Source organism: Danio rerio, chromosome 14 (genome assembly GCF_049306965.1).
Source record: "Danio rerio strain Tuebingen ecotype United States chromosome 14, GRCz12tu, whole genome shotgun sequence".
NCBI classification, from domain to species: Eukaryota; Metazoa; Chordata; class Actinopteri; order Cypriniformes; family Danionidae; genus Danio; species Danio rerio.
In genome coordinates, this window is record NC_133189.1 from 36,573,417 (window position 1) to 36,585,000 (window position 11,584).

At 36.0% G+C, this 11,584-nt stretch overlaps 1 protein-coding gene across 20 annotated transcripts in view; it reads left to right on the forward strand.

The window, feature by feature from the left end:
- Nucleotides 1–11,584, forward strand: part of zic6 (zic family member 6) — a 219,172-nt gene that overhangs the window by 148,971 nt on the left and 58,617 nt on the right. For 17 of the 20 annotated variants that reach the window (XR_012389447.1, XR_012389462.1, XR_012389452.1 and 14 more), the window contains one exon: nucleotides 7,012–7,059. The gene's annotated coding sequence lies outside the window, so the exon portion shown is untranslated. Of the gene's footprint in view, nucleotides 1–6,591; nucleotides 6,725–7,011; nucleotides 7,060–11,584 lie in introns of all 20 variants that reach the window. The other 3 variants (XR_012389461.1, XR_012389460.1, XR_012389458.1) reach the window with 2 other exon arrangements.

The window sequence follows — 11,584 nt, forward strand, 5'->3', positions numbered from 1 at the left end:
GAAAATGTCATTTTGTGTGTTTTTTCACCAAATCATTTGTGAACTTGGAAAATAAAGAATTAAAATCTTGCAATTTACTAAACAATCTGGTATTTTTCATCAAGACTTTCATCAAAAAAATTTTATATATATATATATATATGGTTTTGAAGAAATGATTAAAAAGTCCCGCCCCCTACTAAATATTCAGTTGCAGGTGCAGCAACATACTGAAATTAAAATTTCAGGAACTTTACTCTGACTTTAAACTAGAAAAAAAAACAAAATAATAGCTTGCATCACTTACTTAGATCAAGAAATATGCCTTCATCAGAAGTTAATTCTGCAAACTTTATCGTGAGCTTGATGTATGAAAACGGTTACTGTTACAGTGCAAAGTCTCTGTGTTGTTGGTGTAACCTGACAGCCTAAAGTTCGTTTAAAGGCATTACTACAGGCTGTTTATATTGTGCAAACTAAGTTCAAGTTCATTTGGGGTGGTGCGTGATGTTGTACAAGAGGATTGGTGAGCTCTGCCTCAAGTATACGCTGCCACACTCAAGGGCATGGATGTGGTCCAGTCACAGAAAAGAATTCCTACTCGCTTGTGCTAGTCTGGGCTCAGCACACTAATATATTGCATTTGGATTAAGCAACTGCAAGGATTTAGATGCATACGCTTACTTGGCTATTTATTCTTCATGAGCCAATCTAGTTATTTCAATGGGCCTTAAGCACTTAGCATGCCATACTCAAGATGGCGTCAGACTGAGCCTGCACATTTTGCTTGAACTACTCCACGTACAGTAGATGTAAAAGGGGCTTATGATCACCACACTGCAGTTCACATTTTTCTTTATCAGATATGACACACATTTCTAAATGAGCAGTCTTGATAATACCCAGGGCCTATTACCAGCAGCTCTTGCTCAGCACATTCTGACATTTATTTGAGTGTTAGACTAATAATGGCTAATGAGCTTCCAGTAACACGCACTCAAGACACCCATTAATGGAATTGTTGCTTAAGTGGAGGAAATATACATGCTCTGATGATTAATCTCACCCTGGCTCACTCTCTTTCCCCCTAGCACACAAAAACCAACATAAAATGAAGCATTGTGCAATGTGTTAAAATAGGTTTATATACTGCACTGAACAAGTCATTTGTGAACTGGACAGATCTGTTATTGATATTGCATCTGTTATCGAGTCAGCAACTCACAGATTCATAGGATCCAGTCAAAGTAAGTCTACAGTTGATTCACAGAATTTACAAACTGATTCAAAATGAGACAAAATCATCAGAGTTTGGATGCCTATAGCAGATAACACAAACTATAAGTTTTTAATGCTGAATTTTAAGATTTATTATTATGGAATTTCATATTTAAGTGCACTCACTAGCCACTTTATTTGGTAAACCTTAGTACTTAGTTGGACCCCCTTTTGCCTTCAGAAATGCCTTAATCCTTCATGGCATTGATTCAACAAGGTACTGGATATATTCCTCAGAGATTTTGGTCTATATTGACATGATAGCATCACACAGTTGCTGCAGATTTGTTGGTTGCACATCCATGATGCAAATCTCCCGTTCTACCACATCCCAAAGGTGCTCTATTTGATTGAGATCTGGTGATTGTGGTGGCCATTTGAGTACAGTGAGCTCATTGTCATTTTCAAGAAACCAGTCTAAGATGAATTACGTGTTAAGACATGGCACGTTATCCTGCTGGAAGTAGCCATCAGAAGATGGGTACACTGTGGTCAAAAAGGGAACAATACTCAACAATACTCTGGTTGGGTGTGGCATTGGCATGATGCTCATTGGTAAAGAAAATATTCATTAAACCATTACACTACCACCAGCAGCCTGAACTGTTGATCCAAGGCAGGATGGATTCATGTTTTCATGGTGTTGATGCCAAATTCTGACCTTATCATCTGAATGTTGCAGCAGAAATCTAGACTCATCAGACCAGGCAACATTTTTCCAATCTTCTATTGTCTAATTTTGGTAAGCCTGTGCGAATTGTAGCCTCAGTTTCCTGTTCTTAGTTTACAGGAGTGGCACCTAGTGTGGTCTTCTGCTGCTGTAGCCCATCCGCCTCAAGCTTGGACATGTTGTGCGTCCAGAGATGCTCTTCTGCATACCTCAGTTGTAAGGAGTGGTTTTTTGAGTAACTGTTTCCTTTCTATCAGCTCGAACCAGTCTGGCCATTCTCCTCTGACCTCTGGCATCAACAAGGCAATCTTTCTCTTTTTCAGACCATTTTCTTTAAACCCTAGAGATAGTTGTGCATGAAAATCCCAGTAGATCAGTATTTTCTGAAATACTCAGACTATCCCATCTGGTAATAAAAACCTTGCCACGTTCAAAGTCACTTAAATCATCTTTCTTCCCCATTATGATGCTCGGTTTGAGCAGCAGCTCATCTTGACCATTTCCAACTAAATGTATTGAGCTGTTGCCATGTGATTGTCTGATTAGAAATTTGCGTTAGCGAACAGTTGGACAGGTGTACCTAATAAAGCGGCCAGTGAGTGTATATGTCACTTGTAATTTAAATCCTCTGTAAATGGATGAACTCTTTGAGCCACTGTATGAAATGCTTGAATGGATGTGTCAATATTTGTGTATCACCATGTTAATGAAGTATGATTTTGTAAAAAAAAATCATGTTAAATTAATAAATGAATCCCCAAAAGTTTTACCCATTCATTTATTCATTTTCTTTCCAGCTTAGTCCCTTTGTTAATCAGCAGTCACCACAGCAGAATGAACCGCCAACTTATCCAGCCTATGTTTTTATGCCACTGATGTTTTCCAACTTCAACCCAACACTAGGAAACACATATGCTACGGCCAATTTTTGCTCATTCGATTGACCTAAAACGCATGTCTTTGGACTGTGGGGGAAACTGGAGCACCCACTGCGCCACCGTGACACCAGTTTTACCCATAGTAAAACTTAACATGTAGTGTTTCTTTTAATATTTTAACACATTTTACATAACTGTGCACCACATCAACAACACACCATTTGTGTTTTAATTTGGGTTGTGTATGGACTATATGGTATGTCATTTCAGTTTTTCAGACATGAATAATTATTAATTGTCTGTTTGGTTCAGTTACTCCAGAGCTTCATGCACCACTGCACTGTAGCATTCATTCATTCATTCATTCATTTGCTGTTGGCTTAGTCCCTTTATTCATCAAGAACCGCCACAGCGAAATGAACCGCCAACTTATCCAGCATATGTTTTACACAGTTGATGCCCTTCCAGCTGCAACCCAGTACTGGGAAACATCCATACTCACTACTGTAGCATTTCTCTGTTAAAAAAAGGCTCTTTATTTGCATCAGTGATTTCTTAAAGAACCCTTAACATCCTTTTCATTCCACGAAAGGTTTTTAAAAGGGGAAACAAAGATTTTTTTAGAGCATTAAAATATTTGTAACTCTGAGAAATATGTTTTTAAGAACTGTTCTTTGGGGAACTAATCATTTTTTCCTCTTGTACCAAAAAGCCTTGTTTTTAAGTGTGCTGTACACTCTGTAAAAACGATTACTTAAAGTGAGTAAACCCATTGTCTTAAAAATGCCAAGTTTATTTTAGTTAAAAAAAGCGAGTAAATGGATTAACTTAAAAAATACATGTTTATTTTACTTTAAAAAGTGAGCCTGTTGACTTGACTTAACTTTCATAATTATGCAAAATTTCTTAAAAGCAATTAGTTGGAAAAAATGAGTAAACCCATTGACTTCACCTAACTTTTAGAATTTTGCACATACACTGTAAAAAAAAAAATTTGTTGGGAAAAGCGAGTCAGCCGATTGACTTAAAGATGACAAAAGTTGATTTTACTTAAAGTTAGGAAACTCATTGACTTGACTTAACTTTCATAATTATGCACATATACTGTAAAAGAACAGTTGCTTAAAAAGTGAGTAAATCCATTGCCTTAAAAATGACTTTACTTAAATAATGCAAGTATTTCCGTTGTAACTTAGAAATGTTAAGTTGACTTAACTTGTTTTTTTTTTTTTTTTTAGAAATATGCACATAGTTAATTTACTTAATAATTTTAAGCCAATCAGTTTACTCACTTTTTTCAACTAATTGCTTTTTTCAGTGCAGGACAGCTTACATGTGTAAAAAGAAGACAAACTGAACAGCTTTTTCTCCAAAAGGGAGCAAAGGAAAAGGGATTGTCTAATTACGATAGAGATAAAACTGTATTTATTGTGCTTATATTGAATGGTCTAGTAAATTGCAATGCTCTGTCTCAAACATGACAGTCTTTAAAAATGTGATTTATATTTGAACTGTTTTTGATCCTGTAGCTTTCTGAAAACACTTTTTGGCTGTCTCCAAGTCTCCTAGCAACAGCAAACAAAGGCAGGGCACATTTCAAGTTTCCCGCGGTGCGGCCAGTCCAGCGCTGTCTTTGATCTTGACTGGGAAAATAGCTGAGTGGGCACTACTGGCATTTTCCTTTCATTTCCCCCTCCTCCTGTCTCCCTCCCTGTTCCCAAAGCCCCTCGAAATACCCCGATTTTCATCTGCCCCAAAAAAGCAGCCCTTTTAATCGCCCATGTCCAAACGTTTCATTGAATCAGCACATTGTTTTTGTGCTCAGGTTTGACAATATGCTCTAAAACACGTTAGCTTGAGTGAAGTGCAAATATTGCTTTGGATGCACGGGATGATATATTTTACCCCACAACAAAAAACGCTTATTGGGGTTACTTGCCAGCGTACGGTCTTCTTTTATCCTGTTTTTCTACTTCATTTCTCTGTCTTAGTCATTTTGATTCGCACAAATCTCCTCGTTTTGCTTTTTTCCTCATCCTCTTCTGACACATTAAGCTTTGTGTTTTTTTGATAGAGCCAGGACTGCTTATCTCCTAAGAAACTTGGGACGCCTGCAGCTTGCCAGACAAATAATAGAGCTGCAGTGGATTTTCAGGGTCATGGGGCACCCACAGAGCTGTCTTATTTCGAATTTTTACATAAAGTGAAATGTGTATTGAAAACATTTTGAAGTTAATGCTTACAGAGGAATAATGCTTTGCTGGTGTGTCCTGTGGTGTAAAAAAAAAATAGTGTGTTCCGACAACATAAGTAAACAAAAGCAGGGATATCGAAAACAATATCTGTGGGCTATAGAATATTACAACTTCCCACAGAGCCGAGTTTACATGGGAAATCAAAATAATGGACGGACAATATACAGGATAAAGAGGGGGAAAATCAAAACAAACTCTTTATTGTTTTGGTGTAATTTGCTGTAACTGATGTTTCTATTTATGATCGAGATGTGGACATTTATGTCTTTGTGGTTAGCATGATGCCTGAATCTGTTAGTATTTATTGTCTGAATTATGTTATTGGGGGGGTCTTTGCTTTTGACAAAAGCAGACGGATCTGATAAACCCTTTGAATTTGAGTCACATTTCCCATTCTGCCAGACGTTGTTTGACTTGACGTTGTGCTTTGGGGTTGTGAGAGGATATTCAGTCCTATCATTTTATATGAACAAAGGTCATTTGTTCTCAATTGCGTACTTAGTGTTCATGACATTTTGGAAAAGACAAAACAATTATGATACAGAAGGCACGGGGGTGGGAAGGCTTTCATCAATTCCCTCATTGGGGTTCAAAGTGGGATTAAATATGACCATTTTTGTCCCTATGCCACACATTTTATTTATATACTGTAACTGTGAAGTCTGTTCAGGGACCCAACATTTTTTAACCATGAAGTGTGTCATTTGCCAGGGGAAGCAAACGTGAGACAGAATTCCCACCCCCAATCCGTCTGTAAGCATCTTGTTTCCAAGAGGCAAGGTGGGAACATTTAACATTGTCAAACAGCAGTTGAGTCCTATTGGAAGAACGACCTGGTACTCTAGGGCGTTGTTCGCGTAGTGAAAAGTGCTCGTAGGCTAATCTGCTGCGCCACCTCCTTGACATAGCTTTATAATGGCTTCATTTGCTTATCATTTCCAAATTCTCCCCATAATTCAGAGTCCCTAAATAAGCCTGATTATCCTCAGTGATTAAGACATCCTCTGTAAGAACAGCATGCGGTGCTGTGGAGAGCCTCTCTATTCTGCTAAGACTGAGGCTAAGGCTTGGTGTTTGAGTGGAGATACATTTCTCCTCCAGGTTACATTATTCTCGCAAACTGCAATCCATATGACTACTTCCAAAAGTAACAGCAAAGCATCTTCACCTCAAAAAAAAAAAAAAAAAAAAAAATCCAACAGCAACAACAACACAGGAAACCTCCAAGTGTGGTCAGGTTTGTTTGTGTAGTGAAACCCCATCATCGAGTTCCAAACATCCTCACTCACGGATGCTTTGAAGAGCTTGTGAGGTCAGGTTTTAAATTATTGGCGTGTTCCCACAACGCGTCCTCACGCTCCACTAGTGCAAATCCATTTGCCACACAATGCATTTCAAATCAAAGCTGCATCACCGTAAGTCGCCTTAGGAGACATTAAGCCATACTATGCTACTTTCATGTACGATAGCATGGCTCCTGTATGCTTTGAAGTGCTCTCTTTTTTAATGCCTTATTAATAATACCACACAGGCTACCTCTGACTTTTTGGATGCTGCTTTCCTCCGCTCTCCTCTCAGTCTTTAATGCAGGTCTACAGGGCCGGGTTTAGGGACTGGCGATTAGAGGGCATGTAGACTACTAGATGAGGGGCTGAGGAATACAGGTGACAAGACTTTATCTCTTGCATTGTTTTTTTCTTTTTTAATCTGCTTTCCCTCCCAATGTTATGGCAGCACCAGAGGGAATGGTAGGATTTTACACCCTGCTTAGAATATGTGCTTATGAACTGATGTGTGTGTTTGTGTAAACATAGATGTAGCAAATACAGACTTACATAGCCTGGGGTGAAACGTTTTGCATGCATTTTTATTGTTTTTCTCTACTGTTTGTTTTAGTTTAGATGAAAAATTAACGGTTTTGTCTCTGTATGTTTTCTCTTTTGTGTTTCAGTGCCAATCTGATGAAGTGTCATTTATATTTAGATGTGAGAGGATCAGGGTAAGAAAATAACTTTTTCATTAAGGGACTATGTGTGTGTGTGTCTGTGTGTGTGTGTGTGTGTGTGTGTGTGTGTGTGTGTGTGTGTGTGTGTRTATATATATATATATATATATATATATATATATATATATATATATATATGGGTGATTCTCACGAAAATGTAGTTTAAAAATTTTTAAACATGAATTTTTAAGAAATGTTTCAATTAAATTTTGGTTTTGCAGATAATTGAAACAAAGTCTGGAGCATTTGTCAACATTAATTTAAAAATATATACACATCATTTTGTACCTTTTTGAGCATAATTTCCAAAACAATTGATAAAAAATCTCATTACCGCAACAGTCTGCTAAATTGATTACAAAAAAGCAAATTCATTTAGACATTTTTTTAAAAAGGGACTATTAACAGTGATGTGGAGTTACTTGAGATTCTGCAATAACATTTATTTTTAAATTAACAGGGTTTTTTATTTTTATTGTTTTTTCTCATTACCGAAACACCGTACATTTTTTACAACACTTTTTTTAATGCATTTTGATAAAACCTGATGTGTTTTCAAAATAATGTGGCTAACCTGAAAGGACATAATTTATAGATTATGCACATGCATTGAAAAGCAAACGATTAAAAAATATTAATAAAATATCACTTAAGGAACATTGGTTGCGGTAATGATAAATAGGTTGCAGAATTTAGGTTAATAATTTCTACATTGATTTTAAGTATATTATTAGACTTTGTTAAACATTTAATGTAGAATATTAGTGCTTTAAAACATAACTTTAATTTCAAAGAAAAATGTCCACTTGCTTGGATAAGATGAAATAAATCATCATCCTCACTAGATAGTGTGGTCTCTAGTACAGCTTTAACCCTCTGGTGTCCCTTGTTTGGGAATCAAATTTGTGGGCTTAGCCAGTTAAAAAGAGATGAACAACTAAAGTACCCACAGTTTTTTTTAGCTTATTATATTTAGCTAAAATGATATAGCAATCATTTTTATATAATACATGGTTTCCGCTACATTCATTCTTCCATGGCGGGACGCCACGCTAAAATTCATCCCGCCACAGCTACATTACAGCTTCTCATTCAAAACATTTTATTGTTTTGATAGCGGGTGATACTCGCACCAAAACGTACTAAAAAGGTAAGTGCAAACTTTTTTGTAACCGTAGTAGTACTGTGCATCATTTGTTTACCCTTAAGGTTATGTGCTGACTGTCTGACTGACAGGTGTATGATGCGTGAGGTCAGCACGACGTATAGCTGTTTCACTTTACTTCAGGACATATTAATATCGCTATGTAGGTCTATTAGAGACATTCATAAATATTCCTAGAAAATCTAATAAACGCTAGAGACATAAACGCACTAAATCACACTTCAGCAGCGTTTATTTGAGAGCGCACAAGAAGATCTGCATGCTCTTGAAGTGGCTTATATTCGAGGGGGTGTGCAAGAAGAAGGGTATGTGCACGAGCAGAGGAAATCGGCGTGCAAGCAAAGAGATCCCCATGCTGTAGGCTATTACATAAATGCGATCTTGACTTCTAATTCTGCGCTTACAACATTTGTCATTAAAATAATGCCACAGGTTGATAATAGATTTGTGTAAAAGGCCTGCCGCCACAGCTGGAAAAAATCCGAGAGGAAAAACTGTAATATTTTTATTATTTTGAATTTTGTTTGGGGGGGATTGTTACTGTCCATTACTGCAAATTGCGCCTCTCTAACTTACTACAAGTCATGCACCTTCATGTTACGCCCGTCTTGCAGTCCACAGACAGATACACTTGGTATTTCCAGGTAAAGTAAAGACTGCCATTTGAATACAAGTTCAAAAAGAAGATTAGCACCCTCTGGTCATGCAATGACACGGTGCAAACACTAGGTTCTAGTATTACTATCTCTACAATGCTGCTTGGAAATTCCTTTCTAGAGAAGCTAAAATATTTCTTTCTGACAAGATTTCAATATTTGTTGTTTGACAAAGTGATTTGAAGAGTAAAGTTTTGTATTTTGATTACCATAAAAACTACATATGGCTATAAAGAGACTACACGAAAGGCTTTACATTATGTATGATGCAGTGTGTTTGTTTTTCCCACTTAGCATCTTTTTTCAGAATCATGGTGATTTAGTATTTTTGCAAACAAAATATTTTATAAATGTTCATATTTGACATATTTGGTTATTTTCTCTTTTTCACTCGGGGCTTTATTTTGACGATCCATGCGCAAAATGCAAAGCGCAGGGCGCAAACGCATTCAGGGCGTGTCAGAATCCACTTTTGCTAATTTAAGGATGGAAAAATCCGCTTTGCGTCGTAATGCATGATCTAATAGGGAAACCTTTTATGCACAGACATCAATTAGCCTGTAAATAATTAATTTTGTTTGTTAAGCGCAAATATTTGTTTCAAAACTATTTCTTAATTCAGTTCTAATTTCCAGCAAAAGAATAAATGAACAATAATAATGAAGTGTGGTCAAAAACCTGAGTTATATCCTAAAACACATGCTGTGCCCCATATGGTCTAAAACATGACAGGTGGGCAAATCTAAGCTTGTTTTTAATAAAACAAATATAAATATGTAGATAATAAATAATACTGCTAATGATAACATTATACAAAAGCAAATTATTATGAATGAACTGAAAAAGCCTCCCGAGATGAAGAAGGTCTGTCACGGACACCTAATTTTTCATTTTTTTCTAATTGTCATTATACATGAATATTCTGTAAACTATTTGTTTTGTCATGCAAGATAATCTATTAAAACAACTCATTTGTTTTTATTCAAAAATTTTTATGCTAATTTGTTTAAATTACAACATAACAAACGTTCAAACATGCATGGACACGTTTCGGTAATGAGAATTTCAGTAGAAAATGCAGTAAAATGATTAAAAATAAATAAATTATGTTGATATTACACATTGTGCTTCGTAGAGAACAGCGTTGTCTTATTATAATGTTTTTTTGTTAACAAATTACTAAGTTTTTTATTTAAAATCTTAAGTGCCACGTTGTTTTACTGGTTTCATGAGAATAACCCATATATATATATATATATATATATATATATATATATATATATATATATATATATATATATATATATATATATATATATATAATAAACAAATCATTACCATATTAATTATATTCTGTTAACTTATGCCATGTATTTGAATACAGCTATTAACTGTAGCCACCCAGAATGCTTTAAAGGGCACCTATAATGAAAATCATCTTTTTTAAGCTGTTTGGACAGAACTGTGTGTAGGTATAGTGTGTCCACTGTCATATTGGGTTGATATAAACACAATAAGTCTCTTTTTTAAATTTCCTAACGTTAAAATAGGATCCAAATCCTCCCCATTTTGAGACGCACCACAACATGATATAGGAATGTGGTTTCCCTGCCCACTAAATTGATTGACAGCTGCTTATTAATATGTCAAGTCAATCGTAATGCATATAATCATATCAACAAGACAGGTTGTGCGCAAACCAACTGGAATTAAAAGATCTGTTCAGCTCACTGTGATCATCAATCATCATCAAATGTGATCAAGAATGAGTTTTAAAAGTTTTTAAAACAGTGCATGTTTGTAAAAAGGACAGTAAAATTGCTGTAATTCATCACCACAGCCAATACTCTGTACAATTATAAAAGAAGACATTTCAGTCCTGGTTTGTGGACGTTAAATCAGGTTTATTTTGTACATTATTAACAGATATCCATACAGCAATGGGCGCTAACATGTATGCTGTCACATTTGCATGCAAAAACAGTGCACAGTGTCTGTGTGCGTGAACTTTGTAGCAACATTGTGTTTGACTCATCATTGCAGAAAGGCTTGAATTAACTCCATAACAAATACATCAAAGATTCATTGGGAAAGTTATTACTGTAGTGTTTCTCACAAATGTTACGTGAGATCTGCTTCCATCATGTCTGTCACTGTGCTGCTTATCTGACAAGCGCAGCCGTAGGCACACTCTGACAGGCACGTGGGAACAGTGGGTGGTGAGAACATTAGATTAAGCATTAAAGGCATTAAAGGCACAGGCAACAAAAACAGCTACAGTGTGTTCAAAGCAGAACATTTCAACATTCTGAAGGGTATCATAAATAATCTGATGAGTGTTTGAGCTGAAACTTTACAGACACATTCTGGAGACACAAAAGTCTCTTCCTAAATCTTAAAAAAGGGATAAAATAGGTGCCCTTTAAACAGTTTCCAATAAAATGTCAACCACAAACGGTTTCAAATTGTATTTAAATTCTACATTTTAAATAGGATATCTTCACATGATGGCATGAATCAGTATTGCTATTGTTTTTGTGTTTTGGGAAACGTCTGTGTGGGAAACATGTGTGATTGGTTATAACACTCAGCAAATATGAAAGAAGTAAGCAGATGCAATGAGCACTAATCTAAATTGTTGTGAATTAAAGGAGTGGTCCAGAGTGTATTTTTAAGGCTTGGTTGTGTTTATAAGATG